Raw genomic sequence first — 25,612 nt, 5'->3', positions numbered from 1 at the left:
TGCTGCTATCATACAGGGAGTATCAGTGTTCCAGATGACCAGATGTTTCCAGTTTGGCTAGCAGGGAGGAATTTTTTCATTGTGTAGGTCACTGCAGATTTCTTTTCTGGCTGTTCAAGGCTTTGATGAATATGGCAAGGATCGTTCCCCATCTCTTCAGCCAAGCTGTGGCCACTGTCTTCTAACTTTATCACATTTCCTTGTTAGAGGGAGACCTGGGCATGCTTTTGCCTCTTGATTCTTTTGCTATTGCACAACAAGTCCCATAGGAGCAGGAGCAGTAATGTGCTCTGCAGAGGTGATAGTCTGCATGATCTATAACCCGTGCTGTTGAAGTGCTCACTGAATGACGAGAATAGATGCATCCTGGCACTCCCTCTGTGCTGCAGATTGCCCTTACGCATCTCAAGGTTTTAATCTCTGCTCCAAGAGCCAAACTGCCTGTAATATACTACCGTGACTATTTTTTTTATTTTTTTTTGTCACTTCCATTGTCTCTTGCATATAATTCAATGTCACTTGCACATATAGTAGATGTAGGCTTTCTACCTGAACTTTTAAGGAGACGCTCTCAAAAATACTTATCTATTTATATTCAAATCTATACATGAATGTATACAGATAGTGTATGTGTTTGTGCATGCATGGTGGGTACCTTTAAAAACAAATAAATAATTCTTTCTACTGCCCATACTTACTCTATGACAAATCTCTGAGCCTGCTTGCTTGCTTGCTGAACTGATATTTACTCTTCAGTACCACCCCCTTTTTTAATAGATACTTACTGGGAACTGCATTGTTAAAGGAAAATTATGAAAGAAAACTAATGATACTTAGAGCAAATTATTACCTGCCAATTTCCAAATCAAATTAGCAGTCATACATGATGCTTTGGCTTGTAGATGAAAAGAAAAAAAAAAATAAAAATAAAAAACCCACAAACACATAGTATGGAAAAATATAGTAATCAAAATTGACAAAATTATGTGCCAAACAAAAATTGTGAAGGCATAGCAGTAGACAAATGTTTTCCAAGCTGATGAACACTATACATTTTAATTAAACTGAAATAATAAATGATACAGTAAGTGGTGAAAAACAGTCATCATGGTTTACACATTTTGCATCTGCTTTTCCACATTAAATAAGTACCATCGTATTAAATGGAACAGGAGAAAGAGAAGTCAAAAAACACTTTTATCTGTGAGAGATACTAGGATGAAGTGATGTGATCCATTATGTCTCAAGGTTATAAGCATACGGCTCAGGTTTTTCTCTTTTTTTCTCTGTCAATTTAAAAAAAAAAAAAAAATCCCTACAATCATTCCTACTGTAGTTGTTGTGAAGAATTTGTCTGGATATTTTGCAAATACACTAGAGATCATTGCATTTGAGAAGTGGTGTGCATATATGTCAGGGACTTGGAAATCTGCATTTTAAGGTTTGTAAATATAAAATTGTTCACTATTAAATAAGCTGTAAAAACAACAGCGTTGCAGAATACTGTAAAGGGAAAACATAGAAACAATGGTTTGTATGGGCTTCATAAGGTAGGACTTAATTTTTCCTATTTGAGAATATTGTGTTGCTTGAGTGATTGTTCTGTAGGTGCTTGTGCTTGATGAATTGATTCAGCACATCCCAACTATTATCTTCTTCTTTTCTACACACTGAATCTTAATAGATTTGCATTAGTAACTGATGACTTTTTGCTGTTAGTTGTGCTGGGAAAGGGTGATTTAGGAGAGGATCACATTCTAGAGCATGGCCTATGGCATATGGTAATTAGGTAATAAAGCATGGCTCTGTCAGTAGGAATATAAATGCTGCCATTCCCTGTTTTTGCAGTTCTTCAGCAAGCTCGTGGAAGTGAAGCAGCCAAGACACTTCAGAAAGTAAGTTTCTTTCTTTCTTTTTCTTTTTTTCTATGTTTACAGTGTTTAATTATGGATTGCCTTCAAGTGAGGTGATTTGATTGGTTCTGTGGGAGAAGTAGGATGACTATTATTATTTAGGTCTAAATGTCACAGTTTCTCATACTCTGTATTTTATGTGCTATAAGTACGTCTGCACAACCATTCACATTCAAGCCTCTTCTCCAGTGATCAGATATAAGTGCTAACATGTAAACACTTCAAAGAGGAACTCTTGAGCAGGTAACTAGATAATAAATAACAATTCCATTATTCAACAATAACCAATTTCAACAATTGATTCAACAGTAGCAGTTTCAAGAATTTAACAGTCACATACCAACTGACTCCAACTTCTCACCACTTTGTGTCTGAATGTACTTCACAAACCCCTGTCTCAATAATGTCTCTCTGTGCCCACGTTACACTTAATCCTTCCTTTAATTTCCTCTGTTAGCACTTCTGTATCCTGCTCATGTTGCTTGGCTCATCTCACAACATTTCTGGTCCCTCTTGTTGATTCCCTCTTTATCTATTCCACTTTTCAAAACTGGGCTGGAGGAGACCCTTCTATGTCAGGCCAGAGCTCATGGGTGCTGACTAACCTGTCAGTTCTTCAAATAGCACAAGTAATGCTAAACTCAGTATGCAGCCTCTCCTTCTGCAGGGTACTCACTTGAAATTTTCTTCCCTTTCAGGACAGAGAAGAATGTCTTTTCTTCACCCCTCAGGGAAAAGGCTGGTGTTCATCTGGATCTCACCCTGCTGTGGGTGGCTGGGCTGTGCATAGGTATATGGGTTTGGATAAAGCCTTTGGGATTCCTCTATTGAAAAGAGTCACACCTGCACAACAAGATCAAAAATATATGAAGAGGAGAGGGAAAGGAAAAGGTGGTAATACAGGAGCTTAATTTCCTGGGGATTGAAAGTTGAAACACAGACTGCATGTCACCGGTATATTAGATTTCCTTCATGTTCTGTAAGATATCTTTTTAAGAAAGTGGCCAAAAATGAAAAGTAGGACTGAAAAGTTTCTGTGTAAAAGCAATTTCAAAGTCTGTCCTTTAAACATTTATGAAGAGAAACCAAGAGACTGCACAGAAAATTCAGACTGTGAAATTCTACATCAACTGACTATTTTCAGGTGAAATGTCTCAGCTTACTCTCATTTCAGACTACAATCTCCTTTTCATAATCACTGTTCATCCATAATATATATTTCTGGGTATTTATTTATTTATTTAAAGAATATCACAACGACAATCATAATTAACATTTAGACACAGTAGATGACGTGATAAAGTGTTATCTCCTGAAGGAAATTGTGAGATGATACACAAAACTACATACTTAATGTGTAGGAAGTACATACTAAGTATTAGGAAGTAGAAAATTTGACCTCACTCACTCCAGGTACCTTGATCACTTAATTTTCTTGTAAGGTAAACCAGGGCTATGATGTTCGTTTTTGTATTTCTCCTGTAGATGATGTCCTCTACAACAGCAGATGATGCCCATTTGAATTTTGCTTAGTCTACATGCTTGAAAGTCATTTGACATTATCAACTTGAGATTTCAATATCGGATATTAAAAACACAAACAAAGCATAACAGTGTTTTATATTGTAGGAAACTCTTTATATCTGATCAATAATGTATCCCTTCTTAATTATTCAATGTTATTTAGTGAAAATTTTATGCCTACTGGAATATTAATATGATATAACAACTGTAAATACTCCCATTTTAATTAAAATACTTTGAGAAAGTTTTGATATGTTGATAGTCATGAGAAAGCAAAGTATTTTATCAAAGTACAAAATAAAGACGAGGAATTATAAAACTACCAAGAAATTGTAGGAAAATTATACTTATAAATAATATACCATTCTTTCTTTCTCATTTTATATAAGAGTCTTGTAACTAAGACAATTCTAAAAGAATCCTATTTTCTGTTTATTTCTTACATAATGTGCTCAAACTTTTTATTTCTGGAAGCTTTTAGGAATAGAATATGATCCTACTTAGTGTTAAAGAATGTCCATTTCAGACCTTGAGTAATCAGATTTTACTTTAAACTGGAAAAGGATGTTCCAAATGGAAGATGTTCCAAATGGAAGATGTTCCAGATGAGGTATTCCTGCTAGAACCCATGAATGTATTAACCAGGGTAATGGCATTGCTGAGCAGACATCCTTCATAGTGCTTTACTTCCACTGTAGGCTGCAGTTTGCAGCTGTAATCCTGGAATTGCTGCTCTTACACAGCAAAAGTTCCTCTGTTTCCTGCAGAAGGGGACCTCATTGCAGGGCTGTAAGGGTTGCACCCCCTCCCCTCTCCTGGCAGGTCTTTGACCACAGCTGCCCATGCTGCCTGGGCTGGCACAGAGCAAGGAATTGAGAAAAGAAAGAGCAAAGATATTTCCCAAAAGGAGATGTAACAACTTTTGCAGAACTTTTTAAAATTCTATTCCACAATAATGTTAATAAAAACAAATAAATAAATAAACCACCAAACAACCACTCCCTCCCCCAAAGAACTAACTAAATAACCCTGCAGCACAAGAGATAAGGGAAGCTTACAAGATAGAGAGGCATGAGATATTTTATGAATACTGTTAAATGTGTGAACTTGTACTGTCCTTGGAGTAATAATCTCAGACAAATTGGAAATATATCTTGTCAAGTGATGCTTTCAGTAAGGTGTACAGCTAGCCAAAATATACGGAATCTGTGCCTCCCAATACTCTGTGAGGACCACCTTGGGTAGTACCTCATTAAATCGTCCCACGTTGAGGTTAGTGCTGCATGGGGCTGTTCCTGAGATTCATGCATGCTGAGCAGGACTTACAGCAGTGTGAAATATGACAGGGAAAAGAAGGAATAAATTCATTAGACAGCAGATAACAATCACAGAAGCAAATGCTGGAGAGAAAAGCTGGGGGAGTAGAGGGTGGGATAGTGGGGAGTAGACTGTATTTCCCCTTTCTCTATTTGAATATATTGCTGTTCTCTTGCTAGAAAATGGCCCTTTCACTGTAGCTGCACCTTATCTTCGCAGCTTCATGTTTCAAACTGTCAAAATGTAATAGGCCTTACTGAACTGTTACTGGTGGATAAGAGATGATGCTTAAAAACCAGAACAAAATAAAGCAAAGAGAAAATGACTATTCCTCTCACACAGGTAGTAGCAAAGCAAAAGCCAAACCGACTTAAAATAGCAGATGTTATTAATGATGCCACAGAGTAATCAGAGGTATCCAAAGCAAGGTAAGTTGAACTACCACAAGCATGCAATGTTTGCAATGCAATTCTCTGCCAGATTATGTAACCCTGCAACTTGCACTTAACCCAAAATTGGACAGGGACTTGTCTCATGACTCTGATCTGTCCTTAATTTGTTATGACATTCCGTATAATTTCTGTGTAAGTTTCACACTATGTTCTTATTTGTTCTATAAGGTACCCATGACATCAAAGTACTGGAAAGAGGTGATCGTAGTTGTGCAGGTCACCAGCCTGTGATGTGAGAACAATGTCCTTGCTTGCCTCTTTCTTGGCACCAGAGATGCTATTTAAGAGAACAAGAGTACCTGAAATCATCACTTCAATTCTGGCTCTTTTCTGTAACAGAGAGATATCCATGCACTTATATACATGTTCATAAAGCCATGAGAGTTTACTAAAACAATGCTGTCCTTAAAAAAAATAAAAATTAATGCTATATTAGACTCTAAAACCATTCTTTATTATGGATTCTTCTTTATACCAGAGATGTAAGCCAATCAGTACTTCTTAGCTTTTATCACCAGAAAGCTCATCCAGATCTTGAGACAGGAAAAATATCTGCAAACAATTTCATTGAATTTATTTTTTTTACAAACAGGGAAAGATTTAACAATGATTTAACATTTTGCATTGAAGTTTCCATGCCTTGCCTGAAAGCTTTTCCAATCACCCCTATACCTGAGTTACAAGGTGAAAAAGATCCTTCTCTCCAAAAGTCTTTAAATATTCCCCCAACTTTTAATGTAATGCTTATGGAAAAACTGAAAGTGACATCTTTAGTACAAGAAAAATAGAGCTACTGTGCTTGTTGTCATTAGGGTTTAAATTCATAAATACTATAATTATAGTTAGCAGTAAGCAATATAAGCAGGAAGCATATCTACTTGTTCAAATCCTGCAGTGTTTGCCTATGTGGGAAACTGTGAGAATTCTAATTTGAGGTTTTGAGTCACCTCTAAGATAGAGAAGTAGAGTTGTTTGTTATAAAGGGAGGCACAATACTGTAATTACTTTTTTATTCCAGTGTCAGCATCTTTAATAAGTATCTGCACTCTCCTCAGCATGTGTACTAAACCTTGATGCAGTCAGAGTAGAATAAAATTGGCACTTCTCTTTGTCCTGCTTTGTCCTTTCTGGTAAAGTCGTTCTGCTAAAACTTAGACAAAGATGCTATTTTCTAACCAATGAATAGAAAACAGTCTTGTTCTATTTATTTGTGACATACCTAACATGAGATCCATCAGGAATAGATTTTGTTTTTTCTAGGGTGCTCATTTAAAGTCATGCACAGTAGGGGAAATCTAGCCTAGAGCTAATGCTTTTTTCTGTTCTTCAGATACTGGGTAAAATCCCCTCTGTTCCAGGTGTTGATCTCATTTTTCCTTTCAAACTATGTAAATGAATAACATATAAAGTTATTCTGGGTTTAACTGTTCCTAACTTGGATCTTAGACACTTGTATTCCTTTCAACTTGTAGAATCACAACTGTGACCCCAATCTTGTCTTCTTACTCCCATTTCCCTTTTTCATTTAACCTTTTCAGAAAAATCACATCTCCTTTTAAGCCTTGCTTTCTCTCAATGCTGTCCTGTCACAACTGTAAAGGCATTACGACCTCAGTAGTCATGGTAGTTAGTGGCTGACAGAAACAGTGCTGTTAATTTAAACAAGTTTCTGAATAAGTGATCAGCTACATTCTCACTGTGATCATTCTGTTCCTGCTTTTTAGAGCACAGGCTATAGGTCACCTGCAACTTTTCCACCTTCAATAAAGCACACATTTTAGGAAATAAGCAGCCTTGATTTTTAGATTGCCAACAGAAATTAATATCACCCCTTCTAGTTACTTCCCCTTGCAGTTAAAATGGCGTACCCAATGGAAAGACTGAATTTGTCTGACTTCAGCTGACAGCTGCTGGACCTTGTTATGCTGCCAGCTACAAGGATGAAAGCGCATTACCAATATCACTATCAATATAATTGATCTATTCCATCAGCTTCAGGATTAAGCTCTTAACTAGCATCTTGAACTATGCCAGAAGAGCGATGTGAAACATTTCTCCCTGCAGCCAATCATCTGGGGCATGGCTCTTTTCCAGCTTTTACTTAGAAAAGGGAATGTGTAAGAAATGCAACTACATAAGCCTGGCTAAGCCTTGTCCTCTGCATGCAACTCCTACTTTGTTCATGCTTCACACAAGTGTCAATGACCAAGTGAAGTACATACAGTGGAAAACCAGATCCATGAAAACCTGATTGTCTAGATGTTGAAAAACATTAAATTCTGAACATCTGTCTTCTGTGAATGTATTACTGCCCCCATTTACTTGCTATTTACAAATATTCATGTGAAAGTGTTATTGTTTCCAAGGATGCTTGGGGAATAGCCGTTGTACATAAGGAGACATGAATTTGCATGCAAATGACAATTTCTGCAATAAAAAAGATTATTCAGTCTTAGTATTTTTCCATTTTGCAGCATTTCAACCAGCAAATCAGGAGACTAAAGCAAACTCTAACTACTAGATGACCATTGATGTGCCCAGAATAGAAGGTGACAAAAATCTGAGTCCACAAAATGTTTCAGAGGAATGTGGCTATTTATCAAGTAGGTCTAAACAGCAAGCACTTTCACAGAAATAAATCTTTGTTTACTGAACCAAATTCATAACTGAACTTATTTTCTATGAATAATCTCCTCAATTGCTTCAAAAGAAAAAATTCTTTATCTACTCCTGACGCTGAAGAAATGTTATTAACCATCAAAAACAGATCTTTAGAACAGACTTGGCTTTCACATTTTGGTGCTTGCCTGCTTTCTGTGCTCCTGCAGTGCATATTCCTCTCTCATTAGAAAATCACTTCCATTCGCTGAGGTACTGGAAGAAGAATAATGTAATAGTGTTTGTCTAGATAAAACATTCTCAGCACCTCTAAAGAAATTAGGGCTGCTGGTCAGGAGTGCTTGTAGTGGTTCAGGAATTTTCAGTTCACAGATGAAAGTACAAACTGTTTGATATTGGTGCACATGGTGACATCTTTGATGGGTACAATAAAGTCTTTCTGCTATGCTTGTGAGTAGCTCCAGGAATATATTTACAGCTCAGTTACTGAAATTGCAAATGTTTCGCTTTCCATTTGCAGCATGAGAAGTGGTGTAATATTTGTTTCTGGTTTAAGTCAATGGTCTGATAAACATCTTTTTCCTTTCAAGAAAGAACAGAGAGAGCAGAAGATGTTCCCTAAATATCTATTTTAGAGAAACCTGAATTACATCTGACCAGCTTTTTATCAAATTAATAGGAGACCATCCTTTGTGAAGCAGACAATTTTATAGCCTTGTAAAATGTGGAGATGAGATATTTCTCTAATTTGCCCTTTAGCTCCTCTTTTGTGGAAAACTATTTTTCACAGCCTGGAGATTTTAAATATTTCCCAGATCTATTTTAGAAACTGGACATACTTCATTGTCTTTCTCCTGAATTTTCTTCTCTGAAGCTATCACTAGAGATGAAAAAAATGTACTTTGTATGCTCTTGGCACTGCCAGTAACAGCTTCAAACTAGAAATTAATTTTTAAACACTAAGCTTCTGTGACCACTGTACTGCTATTAAACTCCCTGGCACAAACTTTAGTTTTACTCACTCACAGTTGATGATAGCATTCTTTTTTATGCTTCGTTTTATGGTACATGTTACCTTTTCCACCAGATTAATATTTAACTGAAAGTATATTGGAAAACTAAAAAAAAAAAAAAAAAAAGAAAGAAAAAGAAAAAGAGGTATATTAAAGGTGCGTAAGCTAGGTTAAATTACAGGTTTCACTTTATCTGTAAATAATAGCACTTCACTTTGGCTCAGCTGTTTGCACCATTGTGGAAAAACACAAAATCCACTATTTTTGGTTCCTTTCAGTTGCTGTTGTACTATAAAAAGACTGCAACATCAGCAGGAACAGTGGTTTGAAACCTTTGAAAGGAAATTCTTGAAAAGGGAAGCCAGATGCCTTTCCCAGAACTTACCCCTAGCCTGCCTGAAGGAAAGAGATTAAGCTGGAACAGCTATGAGCAGCCTGGCCATTCTGATATCCTTCTAAAATGATTGTTAGGGTCATGACTGTCCCAACTGACATAAAAATTAAAGTGTACATCTATGGTATGTAGTAGGAGGCGGGTGAACCTGGTAAATCTCAGCTGGCAATTGGGAAGCAAACATTTCAAGGGCGTGCTTCTCCTCTCCATCCCTCTGGGACCAGCACAGAACAGGGACCAGAATACCTGAGAGTGGAGATTAGAATTCAGGTTGCATTTTAAATTCAATCATGCCTGAAAGAAAAAGAATCTAACACTACCCTTATGATTCCAGAGGGCAGAAGCCTAATGTTCATAACAAGCAAAGTAGTCATGCAAATCATTCTATCATCATTTTTTATTTTTTATTTTTTTTCCTTTCTCTTTCATTATTTCTTAAGTATATTGTTATTTCATCTGCTACAAATTATAGCATCTGCTGAACAAACATGATGTCCTTGATTATTTAAAGATGAACCTGAGCAGATTAACCTATGTGCAATAAGCAGGTGCTCTAAGTAACATGTTGAGCTTCCTTAAACCTGTGCTTTCCCACCATGCAGGTAACAGACTGGAATGGACTGTGCTGTTGATAAGAAATCCTCATTTTAATTTTTTAGATTTCCTGTGGGTGCAAGGATGTTCTCCAGAAGGCATGGCTTCCTCTGGAAAACTAAAACGTTGCTTTTCTATTATTATTATTTTTTTATTTTTTTTTTTAGTTTATTTTGTGTGAATATGCAGAGAGAAGTGCCTTGTAATTTGGAATACTAAGGGGTGAATCAAATTGTCCCTCTTTGAAATCAGCAACAGATCTTCTTTAGAGGGCAGTCCTGACCAGAATTCATCATTGTCAATGGAAACACAAAATGCATTCTTTAACTTCACTAGATAAAAAGCTAAGAAAATGAAGCACAGAAATCCAGTCTGCATTGGAGTTCCAGGACACTTATACTTATTTTTTTTATCATTACGGTGGATGGGCTTTTTTCTTTTTTTTTTTTCTTTTTTTTTTTTTCTTTTTTTTTTTCCCAGAAAATATAACAATTTTAGAAGTGGAAATATAAAACACACAAAATAATGATTGAAGTTTTTGAAACTGTTGTTATGAGAGTTATTATGACTTATTTTGTTAAACTCTGAATGATGCCCTTTGCTACCACTAAAGCAATGGAACTGCTATATGTTGTTGTTTCTACTGGAAAGTGTGTGTGACACTGTGCAGCATCTACACTTGTTATATGTATTAGACATTTTATTTGTATCCTAAGTACTCTATAAGTGTATTTTTATATCAGTATACTAGGTAAAATTCTTATCTGATGTGGTACTAAGAACAATATTCAAGAAGATTTTTCCTTTAACTGGCTGGTGTAGATGCTGAAGTATAAGGGCTTTTATGAAACATTTTAGGATATTTTCCATATAAATACAGTAATGATAAGACTCAAAAAAGCATAATTGCCTTTATTGTATTGAAACTACTTTTAATGCTAGAGCAGGTTTCTGTGTTTTTGGGGCCTGTTTTTATGGCCTTCAGTGTTTTATTCTAATACCAACACTGAAGGAAGGTTTAGTTCACACACATCAATGGTTTTAATGCAGCAACCTTTTCAGCTGGAGCTAAGACATAATATTTCTTAAGCTTGCTTGGAAGGTTTATTCAACACCATGATCTTGAGCTCAGCTGAATCACAATGTGACAATGCAAAGCAACCTACAGGAAACCAAATTAAAAATATAAATAAAAATTTCAGGGTTTGCCTTAAGCAGAAAGAAAATTTTGGAATTCTTAAATAAGTTAGTGTTCCATGAAGAATATTGTATTTCTCTGTTCCAGTTTATTCTAAAATATTTCCCTTTTCTGACTTATTATGATGTTTAATGAAAGCCCAGCAATGTTGAGCCTACTGTTTTTCTGGGATAGAGCTGAAAAAAAATGCAACCTTGAGCTCCTGAGGTTCGTCCTTTGCACTGTCACTGATCAGATAGTGGATTTCTCAGAAACCTCAATTCTACATGCCTTGTCACATGGGCATGAGGACTGTTATATTTGGAAGGCAAGTCATTATTCCTGCATTTTCTTTTTTATCTCAGCTATCATGTAATAACAGCTACAGTAACTTACAAACACCGAATGCTTCTTTAACATTTTGTGCAGTAACACTGTTTACATTAAGATGTACAGCTGTAAAAACAATTTTTCTTTAAGTTTACGTAGAGAGTATGGATGAAATGGGCCAGGGAATATGACTCAAGAAGAGGGAAGGAGAGAAAGAAGTATCTGCTCTAATGAGGACATACAGGTTATCCGAAGTGTAAAGTCTCTGTAGCTACCTTTTGGGGACTGGGTTCTTAGCCTGGCAAGTCATTTAGTACATTCTTCACATAAAGCTGCTAGGGAATGGTACTCATTGCAGTAAGCCAGTAAGTTTAGAAGTTAATCATGTACTCATCCAAGGCACGGGAAGCATCTGTGCAAAGGAATGCTATTCCTAGTATTATATTTATAATGGCTATGGAAAAAAATAAAAATGTACATGTAAATGTTCATGGTTCTGATATAAAACAAGCCATCTGTAAAATTTCTATTTAAAATTAATTTTAATCTTATTGTTATTAAATATTGTCCCTTAATGAGCAGCTCATTGTTTTGAAGGACTGACTGTGCATTTGCATTTTTGCGTTTCTTTAAGAACCTTACTAAATTTATTACTAACTGTATGCAAAAATACACTATTGAAGTAACATTCTACAGCAATATTCATCTGCTGGAACATGGGGAGGAAGATTTAAAAGGGTTCACTCATCCTGAATGATAGTGTGGATGTTGTGTTTATTTTATTCGATGTTTTTTGGTTTTGTGTGTGTGTGTGTGGAGGGGTGGGTTTGTTTGTTTGCTTATTATTGCTATTACATTTTTCTTTCCCTTAAGAGGTCATGTTGAGCCACATTCGTTGTTGCCCACGTGTTTGTATATTGTGCAAAGGTAATGAACTGAAATGTAAACTTTGTGCAGAAGAAACTTGCAGTGGGTAAATGTCTTGTTTACATTGAGTACCAGGTAGCTATTAGATTTTTATTTTCCAGTAATAACTGGGACAGCAGCATTTCTGGGGTGACAGACTGTACTTGTCGAATATTCTTTTGGAAGAAGTGATCATATTTCTCAGGCATGGAAAAATGTGATATAAGGTCAAGGAAGCTTTGAAAGGTCGCGGATGCTGTTTCTCTAAGCTACAAAGGAACTGATAAAGCAGAGTGTTGGTCTAGCAGAAATGCTTCCCAGCGGGAAGTGCTAATCAGGACATCCTTGGCAGGTAGAAGATCAGTAGAGAGAATTCTTGGAGGATGATGTCTCCTTCAAAATGAAAGATCATCAATGTTTTTGTTTGTTTGTTTGTTTGTTTTAATTTTATTTTAATTAAGGAAACAACAAGCCTTTTAATAGAAAGTACTTTGAAATATATATATGTATATATTTAAAAGAGATTTATAGCCTGTTAGAAGTTTTTATTTTTCTTTTTTTTTGTTGTTTTTAAGAAGCCATATAGAGCTTTAATTTTATACATGTGCCTTAAAATTCTGCTTGTACCACCTCTTGAACAGTAATAGATCCCAAGCTCTAGCAAATTATTTTCCCATTCTATCTTTCTGTATTGATGGTCCCTCTTTTAAGCAGAAGAAATAGAAAAATACCCAGCTCTGTCTTTTAGGATTGTTAGAATATACGTGAGAGAATGCAGTGGTGCCTCCAAAAGTGACTTAGTTGGAGAGTAAAAGGCAGACTGTAGTTTTTTCATATTTCAAAACTGTTCTTTTGAAGTAGGCAGTGCTTCATTTAGTCAGGGATAATACTCTCTGTTCTAAACAACAACATCAAACTAGACTGCAGTTGAATTCGAAAATCCCACTGGAAAGGAATATTAGTAGGAAAATATTGGAAAATTCTCCTTTATATCAGCTTGTTAACAATGTTACAGCTAGAAGAAAAAGATGGTTTTTTTTGGTGTTTTGTTGTTGTTGTTGTTTGTTTGTTTTTGTTTAATTATAAAATGCATCTATATTTTTTAGAAAGCCTCATTTATCTCAGGATTAGGCCACCTGCTCTACAGTTTTGATTGCTTTAGTAGTGAAGTCAAGGTTTTTTTCACTTTCATTTCAAAGTTTTGGTCCTGCTTTTCAGCAGTGGGTTTTCAGTAAATTTTTATGCCTCACTGTCAATACCAAGCCAAGTAATTGCATATGATAGCAGTAATTTCATAAATGCTTTCCATCCATTTGAGCAGGATATTTTTTATATTCTTTGGACAACAAATGACCCAAGGTGAATAAGATATGTTTATATGTGTATGTCTTTGTATACTCACATCACTAGTTCTATTGTGGAGGAGGGATTAAGTTCATCTTTAACAAAATAGGTAGACTGTTTTCTCCTACTTTTAAAACTCCCGTTACCCACACAGTCAGGCAACAATCCCAGTAAGGACTAGTCTGGGAACTGGTAATCTAGATATTATCCCTTCCATCATATACCATCTATGAATATTTTGAATTAAATATAAAGTGCAAAAAATAAATATAGATCCTTTTACTTTTTCTTTTGTTTCAGTGATCCTGTCCTCAAACCTAGAGACATAGCCTCTATCTTGAAAGTTTTGCCATTCATTTGTGTGGATTCATGGGTAAGATCAGGGTTTAAGAAGATGGGCAACCATACAGATTATTTGCTTAAGAAAAGAAATATGTTTATAAATGTTTAGCTAATCAATTACGATGATATTACTATGATATTAAATTTCACATAATAATAATTGTGTTGCACTTAAACCCTCCTTAAAGGCTTTCACAATGTAATACCAAGAAGCCATTTTTGTTTTATTAATTGCCTTCATTTTCCAATCCCATTGGCTGTGTGTGTTAATTTCAGTACTATCTAAGTAAAGCATGTGTTAATTCTATATAAAACTGATATTTGCCAACATCGTGTGCTACATGCTGCTCATAATGCTGAAATAAATTAGTAAAAGAAATTAAAAATAAATAAATAAATAATTGGCATAACCCCATTAACCCAGAGTGGCTTAAGAGTTGCTTGTTTCATGCAGAATCCTTACTGACTGCAAGGGTAGAAAAATGCGGCTTTAGTAAACACAGCACTATGGCAAAAGCAGTGGCCATTGGGTGTCGCTCTCGATCCATTCAGTTTTACACAAAATACTTACTTTGGCAGTACAAATGTTTCTAGTCTGGTGAACAGCGGGTGCCCTCTTAACTGTTTGAGCATCCCTACAGAGAAGAAAGAAAAGGAGAATGTCTGATTATGGAGAAAGACTTTTTTCCTTTCCTTTCGTTTTTCTTTTTTCTTCTTTCTCTGGTGAAAACTGCTTCTCTTCCCCACTTTTGCTGTTAACCTCACTAAAGACATAAAGGAATGGAAAAAAAAATGTAACCAAGCATCAAATCTTGGTCATTAGGTGTTTTGAGTGTTGAAAACATATACAGAAATGGAAAATTGGGACTCAGTTTTAAACCTGCTTTTTATTGTGTACAGATTGTATGGATGGCAGTTTGGTGAATTCAAAACCTAGTAGAGTCAAAGCCAAAGGATATTTTATATGTAATCCTAGGATAACAATATGTATCCTAGGATAACAATATTTGTAGAAATGTCCCGATCTGTGATATTGCAAACACATGGACTGATTTTACCAAAACATTTTCTGATGCTGCTTAGTCTGCAGACATCCTGAACAACAGAGGATGCTGAGAAGAGTGAAGGTGCCCATATATGAGAAAAGTCTGAATGTGTAACGTGTAAAAGTGGAGGAACATATTCTTCCCTTTCTCCTGTTGCATACAATTTTTGGACAGATATTCTTCCCTTTCTCCTGTTGCATACAATTTTTGGACAGAATGCATACTTATTATTATTGTTCCCTCATAAGACTGAAAATAAAAGAAATAACAGAATGAATAGAATGAAATTACTTTAGTAAATGTCTTTCCTATTTTGACCTTTCTTGATGAGTATTACTTTTCCTCCTTGGTCAGAATTGTGGGAAATTTTCCTTTTGTGTCCTCAGGATAGTGTAAAATGTTAATGATTTTGGTATTACAGTTTATTGGAAATTGGAAGGTTGAATTTCAAGGTTCTGCTACAGAACACAAACGTCATAAATATATAAAAGAGCACACAGCAAACAACTGAATATTCAGTAGCATTCAGTTTACTTAGATGTTTCTATTTAAAGTCATCACCAAGGCATAACATAGTCTTTTCCAAATAAGCCCAGAAATGATACTAAGTAGAAAAAGCTGCATGTTAAGAAGGTCAACAAACCAAGACTATAAAGATTCAGAAAATTTGACATCTAAGAACAGCTCATGCAGGTAATATGCTTAGCTTTTCTGCAACTAATTATCTGCTAGCTTGATCAGACCAAAAAGGCATTAAAGCCATACATGAATAGGTCTATTTTTTAAATGAGAGAACTATTAAATGCTTTGAGAAAGCTAATGGATAAATTTCAGAAACCTGTATACATTGACTCTTTGCACAGACAAGTTATGAATATATATATATGTGCTATTTCTTTTGGCAATAAACTGAACAACACATCAAGCTAGTTCATGGACACCTACCTTTGTCTCACAGCATACTTTTTGTTGAAAATAAGTAATAATAAAACTAATACTTTTAAGCCTAATAGCTCACTTTTATGTTTTAACCTTCTGCTATTCCCTTTTTCTATTTCAACTTTGTACATCACCTAATTGGTTTACATTCTGTGTCATTTTTTTTAAACCTTGGGGCTGTTTTCCAAATAAGTGACACACCCATATTTGCTCAGTGTTTCCCACTCCGGATATCTGTCAGTATTTTATTGGGAAAACATATCAAAGTGGAATTTCTGAACTGTAACTATGATGTAGTGAAATTTTTATTTCATTTTTAAATTACCTTCAGAGTTCTGCTGGAGATTTATAATTAGTTTTGTCTTCATTGTTCTTTTCTGTGTCTTTAACATATTATGAAAAATGTGAGGGTAGCTGTGAAGTGTCAAAAGGACTTAGTGTTAGGTCTGTAGTTTCTTCTTTTAAAACAAATCAAATGTTTACATCTGAAGAATACGGCGTTTTATATCAGAGCCACTGGTAATCAACAGAATAAGTAAATAAAAAACACATTTTTCAAGCAGTGTATTTGTTTATAAGCATTTCAAAAGAAGACTAATTTACTAGTGTGAGAATTCAAAGAGGTAAGAATCTGAAAAAGAAAAAAACCCTGAAGCTAAACTGGGAACATAGCAATGAATTTTCATCACAGAAAAAGGCTGAAATAATACAGTGATTAGAAATCGTCTCTAAGAGGATAAAAATAGGTCAATGTGAACTGATAACTTTAGTGAAATTATTTGTGTAAGTTGCCTGTGACTATGGAGACTTTGGGGAAATGTTTAAGAAAAAAAAAAAAAAAAAGTTAAAGGTAGATCATTTTGTGACATGATGGACGAAAAAAGGCATAGACGTATTTATGTTGTGCTCAAAAAAAGAAGCTTGTATTTGTAGGAAAATGCAATTTCTGAATTAGTAAGAACCTAGCAGATGTCTGTTGCTGTTGCTGAAACCTCAAGCAAGGTGAGATAAATGTTTCTGAATGTAAAGGTTTTAGAAAACAATGCAGTATCACTACTATTGCTCCTCAGTTTCCAAATATGGCTTGCCATTTTCTTTTGAAAAAGGGAAACTGAATATGCAAGAACATCAAAATAAGGAAGAATTATCATGCAGTCAAGTTACTATCTGGGCACATCCAGTGCCCCTGCCACAACTTTCTTCAGTTAATTGGATCAGTTCTCATCTTCACTATGTTCCATTATTTTCAGCCACAAAATCAACAAAGTGATGAGAGGGTAACGTACACACTGGTATGCTTTTTCAAATAAGAGACTTAATGAAGTAATGGACAACCCACAACCACTAAAGCATAATTTTAACTTCTAGTGGTATGTTGCAGAACTTTTACAAAGCTGAAAATTCAACACAAAGTATTATTTTTCTACAGAATATAGTAACTTATTTGCACTCAGTTATACAGTACTGCTTGGATGAAGATAAAATGTAGATTAAACCCACTGTAGACTTGGGAAATATTGCTAACGAAAGTTAACTTACTTTCTAAAAGTAATTACAAAAGTCAAATCTGAATTTTCATGCGAGATTCTTTTATCAAGCAAATTATCAAGAATCACTGTCTTGCTCTTTGCTCATGGAATTCAATTATTCCAGCTGTTCTTTGAAGAAAGGTAACTTAGAGCAGTAATTCATGTATTATTGAAAATATCAGGATAACAGAAACATTGTCACTGGTTATTAAGATACATTAGAGTTAGGATAAAATGTAAAACAGCATACCTTTAGGTTGAAATACGAAATCAGAGAAAATCCTACTTGCATGACATATATAATACTTTGTGGATCATGATCCTTATCTTAGGTCTGAGAATTGAAATAACCTGTTAATGTTGATTAATTCTAGCAAATAGCTAGAAATATGGCTCCTTTTTTACCATCCCTCACAGTAGCACTATTTGTCCCTGCTAGGCAAATCTTTCGAGTATTAGAAAATATTCATGCTCTGCTGGGTGAAGAACTGTCTCAAAGGGCGGTAGTGAATGGCACTACACCCAGCTGGCAGCTGGGCACCAGCAGTGTTCCCTAGGGCTTGATTCTAGGGCCAGTTCTGTTCAACATTTTTTCAATGACCTTGATGCAGGAGTTGAAAACATCCTTAGCAAGTCTACTGATGTTACCAGACTGGGAGGTGCTGATAACTGTCTTGAGGGAGGTGAGATGGATCCAGATTGACTGGGCACACATAAGTGGTATGAATTTCAGAAAAGGTAAATGCAAAGTTCTTCACCTGTCGTGGAGCAATGCTCATATTTATGTAAGTTAAAACTACAATTATTGTCAGATTACTAACCAGGCTAGATTTTTTTCTGTATTTTATTTTCTGAGTGGAAAAGAGATCAGATGATAGGACTCTGTGCTCTTGTTGAACGCACAAGAATGAATCGTTTGATTGGGAATAAGAGGTACAAATGCCTGTACCATTGCAAAACCGCTGCCGTCCTGACAGACTCTCAAAACTCTGTCCCCCAAAAAGTACACATTTTGCTCTCACTTACTCTGCTATGAATAATAAATCACTCAAAACTGTTTTTTGTGGTGTTCTGTTGTTTTGTTTTGTTTTCCAGCATGTTTCTTCTTAATACATGTCAGCATTTATAATTTAATTATTATATAAGACCTTGGATATTTTATTGGTCATTGTGAATTACAAAAATAAAAACTTACTAATTATGTCATAGGCTTAAAATTCTGAATATTACATATTTTCTTTTATTATTATTATTATTTACTGTAAAGAATACATTGCAAAATGTCTTTAAATTGAAAGGGGGAAGATTTAAATTAAATGTTCAGAAGAAATTCTTTACTCAGGGGATGGTGAGGGACTGGAACAGCTTGCCCAGGGTGGTTGTGGATGCCCTGTTCCCTGAGATGTCCAAGGACAGGTTGGATGGGGCCCTGGGATGTGGAACTTGATGACCTTTAAGATTTCTTCCAACCTAAGCTATTCTATGAGTCTATGAAAAAATTTTAAAAGCTTGTTGAAACTGAGTACTGTACTTTTCTATAAATTAATAGTCCACTAAGACTATAAACATAAAGAACAAAAGAACATAAAGAACAAAAAGAGAGTTTACGGTCTCTGGAAGAGTGGGCGAGCTACTCATGAGGATTACAGGTTTGTAGTGAGGCTATGCAGGGAGAAAATTAGGAAGGCCAAGGCGCAGCTAGAACTGAGCTTGGCTGCTAAGGTTAAGGAGAATAGTAAATGTTTTTATAAACACATCAACGCCAAGAGGAAGGCTAAGGAAAATCTCCATCCCTTGTTGGATTCTGAGGGCAACTTGGTCACTGAGGATCAGGGTAAGGCTGAGGTACCTTCTTTGTCTCGGTCTTCAATAGTAACAATTGTAACTCCCTGGGAACACAGCCTCCTGCACTGGTAGATGGGAAGGGGGAACAAAACGAGCCCTGCGTGATCTGCAATGAGACGGTTCTGGACCTGCTTCGAAAGCTGGATGTTTATAAGTCCATGAGGCCAGATGGTTTGCACCCTAGAGTGCTGAGGGAGTTGGCAGATATGGTTGCCAAACCACTCTCCATAATTTTTCAGCAGTCTTGGCTGACTGGGGATGTCCCAGTGGATTGGAGGTTGGTGAATGTGACGCCAGTCTTCTGAAAGGGCCGGAAAGACAATTCTGGCAGCTACAGGCCCATCAGTCTCACCTCGGTGCCTTGGAAAGTTATGGAAAGGATAATCTCAGGTATCATCATGGATCAACTAAAGGTCAGCCAAGGGATCAGGCCTAGTCAGTGTGGGTTTATGAACGGTAGATCCTGCCTGACTAACCTGACTGTATTCTATGACAAGGTGACTCTTGATAGATGAAGGTAAGGCTGTCAGTGTGGTCTACCAGTAAGGCCTTTGACACTGTCCCCCATAACATTCAGGTAGAGAAGCTGGCAATTTCTTAATTGACCTAACATGAAAAAAACCCTTGCTGCCTGCTTTTCTCCTAAATTGGACAGATTTATAGGTAAGACCAATTAAGAGCAATATTTTCTAGGGTATCTGTTCTGTCTGAGGTGCAGAAGATCTGGCTTTAGAAAGTATAGCCTGCTAGAATCATCTCTTGTGTTGTTCCTCATAAATCCTTCTTTACCTAAAAACTGAGGTTATTGGGTATGAGCAGAGGGGAGAATTTTGTCTGATGTGGAAGGGAGTGGTACAGAACAGGCAGTGATGAATGAAAAAAACACAGAAAGATCAACCTAAAAATAAAAAAGAAAAACAAACATAAAATATGATGCTACCTGGCTATTACTGTCATAGAAACTTGGACAGACACAGGAAGATGTTGATGAAGGCAAAGACTGCAGCAGCAATGAGAAAAACACAAATATTTTGAAGGAATACAGCTTTCAGCCATCTAGTGAATTCATGAAGAATGAAACATCTCTGAGAACCATTAAGAAGTACTTCTATCTTTCCGAATTTGTGAGCGCATTTTTTGGTGACTGCCATTGTAATTTGCTGCTCTAACACATAAATGGCCAGGGGACAGGGACATTAATCTTCTATACTGAAGACAAAATATTCTTTCTGTTGGCTGAGTCATTATTTTCTCTTTTTCACGGCATTAGTGGTAAATTTCTTTTTCTGAAAGTTGACAATAACTTTTCCATATAAAGATAAAAGAAAGTTAGAAAAAATAAACTCTTGAAATAAACATCTCCTCATGAGTTAAAAAGGCAATTTATTTAAAATTTAATGAAATGTGTTTTTTTAATGTATTTGTTGTATTTTGTCACAGCAGCAAGAGTATACATAATTTATATCTTGTTTATAAGCCTAACAAATGTGTTTTCCAGAGATAAGGGGTCTGTTTCTAATACCAGTTATTCTTTGCATAGCAGAACTTTCCTAAAAGGTTTATGAACATTACTTATGATTATTTGTTGATGTTACTGCTTTCTTTAATTGTAGCCTCTGCCTTGCATGCCAGAAACCCTGATGGTTATTTACTTCATTTGATGACCAGTGAAGATCAGCTTTACTGCAATAAATTCCAGACTAGCAACCCGACAATGGCCTGTAGATGTACAGCTCTACCAAGTAAGAAATTCTAATCTTTCGTTCCTGTATAAAATTATTGAGAGTTCATGATTCTATGATTTAAAAGTCAAAATCCTGGGTACAAATCATTGTTACTGAATTTACTGATAGTTTTAAATTTGTATCCCAGTAGTTTTGCATCTAATCCAATGCATTAAAAATCCAAATGCCAAAAGACTGTTATCAAATAGAACTATTATGTGAACTATTTTTTCCTAGATTTTCTGGAGGTTAATTTAATAAATTAAATTTAATGAATAAATTTATTTAATTAAAAACTTTAAAACTTATTACTTAAAAACTGTAAAAAAATGTGCTATATTTTCTGGAGAAAACACACTGAGAATTAAGCTCTTGAAAATACATATCCTGGTGCTCTTAGCGGAGATTAAACTGGGCAGGTTCTGGATTGAATCTTGGCTCATACAGATTCAGTGACAAAAATACTATTGATTTCAGTGAAGTCAGGGTTTCACTCAGCAAAATGAAAGCATTTTTAAAAACTCTGCTTGAAATTCAGTCTCTGCCTCTTATGGGGAGAAACAAGTTGCTGATTATTAAGGTGTTATCATCCTTTCTTCTTTCATTCTCTACTCAGCAGTGAAATAACACATACCAGTGGCAAAATAGGTTTTAGAGTTATCACTCAGGGAGATGAATGGAGAACTTGTGTACTTCACTCCTAGATCTACTTTTGTTGCAGCTGAACTGTCAGTTCTCACAGGCACCACTCTGTGAGTTTCCTTTTGCAATGTTTTCTTCACTGTGACAGATTCCTAAGCATAGATTTTTCTTCCAAATGAGCGCTTATATTGCAGTTACATGGCCAGGATCTTATTTACCACACTGCTGGGAGCTAAGCTGATGTGACCCCAGCTCACAAGACACCAGCTTGATAATCTGCAAAATTAAACCTCTTAAGAGTCAAGTGGCCTTGAGAACAGATATGAAGTTTGTGTTCACTCTTATCTTTATGGTTTCTGTGTACAGAGCTGGTTTAGCTGCCTGCCTCCTAGTACCCGGTTATTATAAACAAGCCTCTGTGTATGCCTCCAGGTGATTTTTCCTTGTGCTGTACTGATACCATTAGAACAAGTTATGCTTTGTGAGTAGGAGGCTGGGGTATTGGATTTGGGCACAGGAGGGGGACAGAAGTTGTTTTTCTTCTTCTGTCACTGATCCCCTTTTGTGAACTTTGGCAAATTAGTTCACCCCAATAATTTATGCAATGAGAAGATAGGGAATAAACCTTCTTAAGAATGACCAGTTCTTAGGTTATGTCAGGCAGAGCACTGACTGAGGGTGTTGTGGCCAAAGCACTGAAGTATACACAAGAAGTGATAGCTCTTGGAGAGGGAGGTTAACAGATGGCACTTACAGGTGGCAGCTCTCATCTTTGTCACTAACTGCAGCTAATGTAGAACAATGTGTCACCTGTTCTCTTTGTGTTCTAGTTTCCAGAACTGTTTGTCTACTGAATAAATATGGTTGTTGGTTTTTGTTGTTGTTGTTGTTTTGTTTTTTGTTTGTTTGTTTGTTTTTTGTTTGTTTTTTGTTTTTTTTTAATACTGTCAAGTTACATAGAGATCTGGCTGATCCAGGAAGTTTGAAGATATATTTAGATATTTTTTTGAATGATATTGCAAAATTAAAGCCATTTTGCCAGTGGAGAACAAAGAACTGATGAGACAAGCAATGAAAATTCAAGGAAGTAATAGAAATATATGAGTAGCAGATCTCAAAGATTGTCTAGGACATTAATATTTACACCATGTAATTAATGTTTTGATCCTATTGTCAGAATTTAGGGTGCACTGGTTTCTTCTTTTAAGAGGACAAGTTCGCTATGTAATCTTGTATATGCACAATAAAAGCATAAACTCCTGTGTTCATCTGCACATGATAAAATAAAATAATAATAATAATAAAAAAAAAAACAGCAAAATTTCAAATATCTCTAATGTAGTACGGCCTCTACAAATTCTGATTTGTCTGTCATTCACTGTATGTCAGCTGCATTGTGTTTCCACTGTTTTTTACCTTCAAACTATTGTATAACTGCGAACCAATCCATTACCTCCAAGGTTCTCCTTTTTAGTGTCTAGCAACTAAAGTGTTAATGGAATGCTAGGAAACCCACCATCCAAACTGGCGTACTGTCTATGCAGGTTGTCCCTACAGTGGCCTGCTGATGCACCATATAAAGAGCTCACAAATGAACCTTGAGCTATTACCATATCTTCTGTTTGTATGTTGCTTTACTTTAAAGCACAGAACTTGGTTAAAACCCACCTTGAGATCTGGGACTGGGTGAGATACTAGTGCATGTATTCATTTTATGCCTCTGGCCTCTAACCATTACTCTCTGGTGTGCTCCAGAATATGAGCCATGCACATGGCTCAGAGTGTGATGATGCATCAGCCATATTTGTGACAGGTGAATCTGGACTTGAAAACAGACCTGAACAGATGTTAAAATGGGGCCTTACACTAACTTTTCCCATACCAAATCCCATTGCATTGATGTTAGCACTGCAAAAGAGAAAGTCTTTTTGGAGGACGTCTGTTAGTACAAGATGTGTGCCTTGTGCTTTGGGAGATATGTTGCCTGTGGACAATGTCTCCTTGTCCAGGCAGCTCTGATGACGCCAAAGCACACAGGTACCCAAGTGCTAGCTGTCCCCAAGCTAGCACAGGTGAGCACTCTGGTCTGCTCACATTTTTTTACTTATCATGCTAGAGACAACATCTAACCGCTCCCTCACTTAGTCATTCCTTAATGTGCAAAACCTCTCTAAATACCCTAACAACCCAGAACATAAATATTTCAAGACTACAGTAGCTCAGTACAAATGTATGAAGTACTATTTACTCATTTACTTTCCCAGAAGTTGAAAAAATGTGGCTGCAACAATTTCTCAAATGGCTCTTGGTTTAGTAAGAGTAAATTCCTGATGTCTGGTTAAAAGGGTTGTATAAAACAACGGAAGCTCATAGAATAATTTTTTCTTAGTATTAGGGTGTCCCACATGTATCTTCTGCTGCCTATGCTTTCCCTGAGTTGGAGAAGGTTGCTTAGCAACCTCCTGGGTCGAGTCATGTGAAAAAGCAGTGTGATGACATAAATGTACTCATTAGGAGAAAAAGGGTACTTTTCACTCACAAAATACATGTTTCTAAATGGCACTGACTTAGTAAAAAAGGAAACTATACACTTAGCTAACATGAAAACTTTGTTTTTATCTGCTCAAGCACTTGAGGTGCCAACATTCACTGACTCCCAACTCCCAGTGACTAATTTTCAGTACCTGTCTTTTCAGACAAACCCACTTCAGACTTTCACTGTTCAGACCAACACTCCACTAGTTGCAATACACCTTGATAACAGAATAAAATTGCTTGTCTCTGCAAAGAGAATTAATGGCATTATGACATTTACTGAACACATAAAGTACTTAAACACATCAGAAAAGATGAGACTTGTAAAGGACTTCAATTTTTAAATGTCAAACTGTCTTTAAGGCAGAAAGATTTTCAAAAGCTTATTTGGATTCCTAATACAAAATTTAGTAAAATCACTATCTCCTCCTTTCTTTTATACAGCCTTTTTTCTTCAGAGAGCTGGCAAAGCCTCCGTCACTGAAATTTAGAGCCACTATTATTGTCTGTCATATTCAACCAACAAATGTATGATAAGTTATGATTTTCTTGATGTCTTTTTATTTTCACTGTATTAAATATTTTCCTTTTTTTTTTTTTTTTTTTTTTTTTTTTTAATTTTTCCCCACAGCAAGGTAAATTCACATGTTTATGAAGAGTTTGGTTAACAATTCTAATGCTTCAGTGTAGATAGAGACAGAGAAAGGAAGGCATTTTATTTTAAAGGATCTGACTAAAACTTTCTTCGCTGAAAGTTCTAAATTTGAAAGGAGGCTTCAAGCAACATGGTGATAGCTACCTTTGTAGGGGTTCAAAAGTCAGAGTCTTGTTAATGAACATTTTGGCTAGATGCAGCAACAGGCTGACTCTTCCCTGGTTTTGAAAAAAAATCCTTCTCCACTTGGATATATTTACAAAATTTTAAAGTCTCTCGAGGATGTGTTAATTTGCTTCTAGAGAGTAAACTTTTTTCACAGATCTGAAGTTCATGTTGTTAAGCTGGTACATCCGTTACCTTATGTAATTCTACTGTTAAATTAGAGAAGTTATCTTATTCTCTTCCATTTCCTAACTACTCTTATCAGTGTTTCTGGCTTCTGTTTGTACCTGACATGCTGGAAGCAGAATCCTGTTACCTATAGGTAAGAATGTCTTTTGGGTTCAGTACAAATGCAGCATTATCTTCATTGCTCAGCCCGGTGGAAACTTTTTTTGTGTGTGTGTTTATTTTTTTTTAACCTCCATTACTCTCAGTTGATCAGTTAGTTCCCATTGTATGTGGGTCTGCCACATCTCTTTTGGAACAGATATATTTCCCTGTCTCGTGAAGTGGTGTGAATTAGTGTCTTAACAAATGCATTGTACCTGCCTACTGGATCTCTAGATAAATATGATTTCCTACTTTGAATTCCTAAATCTGCCTATGA

General features: G+C 35.9%; 1 long non-coding RNA gene across 1 annotated transcript; it reads left to right on the top strand.

Moving 5' to 3' along the window:
- The first annotated feature begins 1,844 nt into the window (after positions 1-1,844).
- Positions 1,845-5,550, top strand: LOC140250952 (uncharacterized). Its single transcript, XR_011903340.1, has 3 exons — positions 1,845-1,895; positions 2,612-2,703; positions 5,375-5,550. It is a non-coding gene; the product is annotated as an uncharacterized lncRNA (long non-coding RNA).
- Positions 5,551-25,612: the final 20,062 nt, after the last annotated feature.

Source organism: Excalfactoria chinensis, chromosome 4 (genome assembly GCF_039878825.1).
Source record: "Excalfactoria chinensis isolate bCotChi1 chromosome 4, bCotChi1.hap2, whole genome shotgun sequence".
Classification (NCBI taxonomy): domain Eukaryota; kingdom Metazoa; phylum Chordata; class Aves; order Galliformes; family Phasianidae; genus Excalfactoria; species Excalfactoria chinensis.
This window is presented reverse-complemented; position numbering and strand designations above follow the sequence as displayed.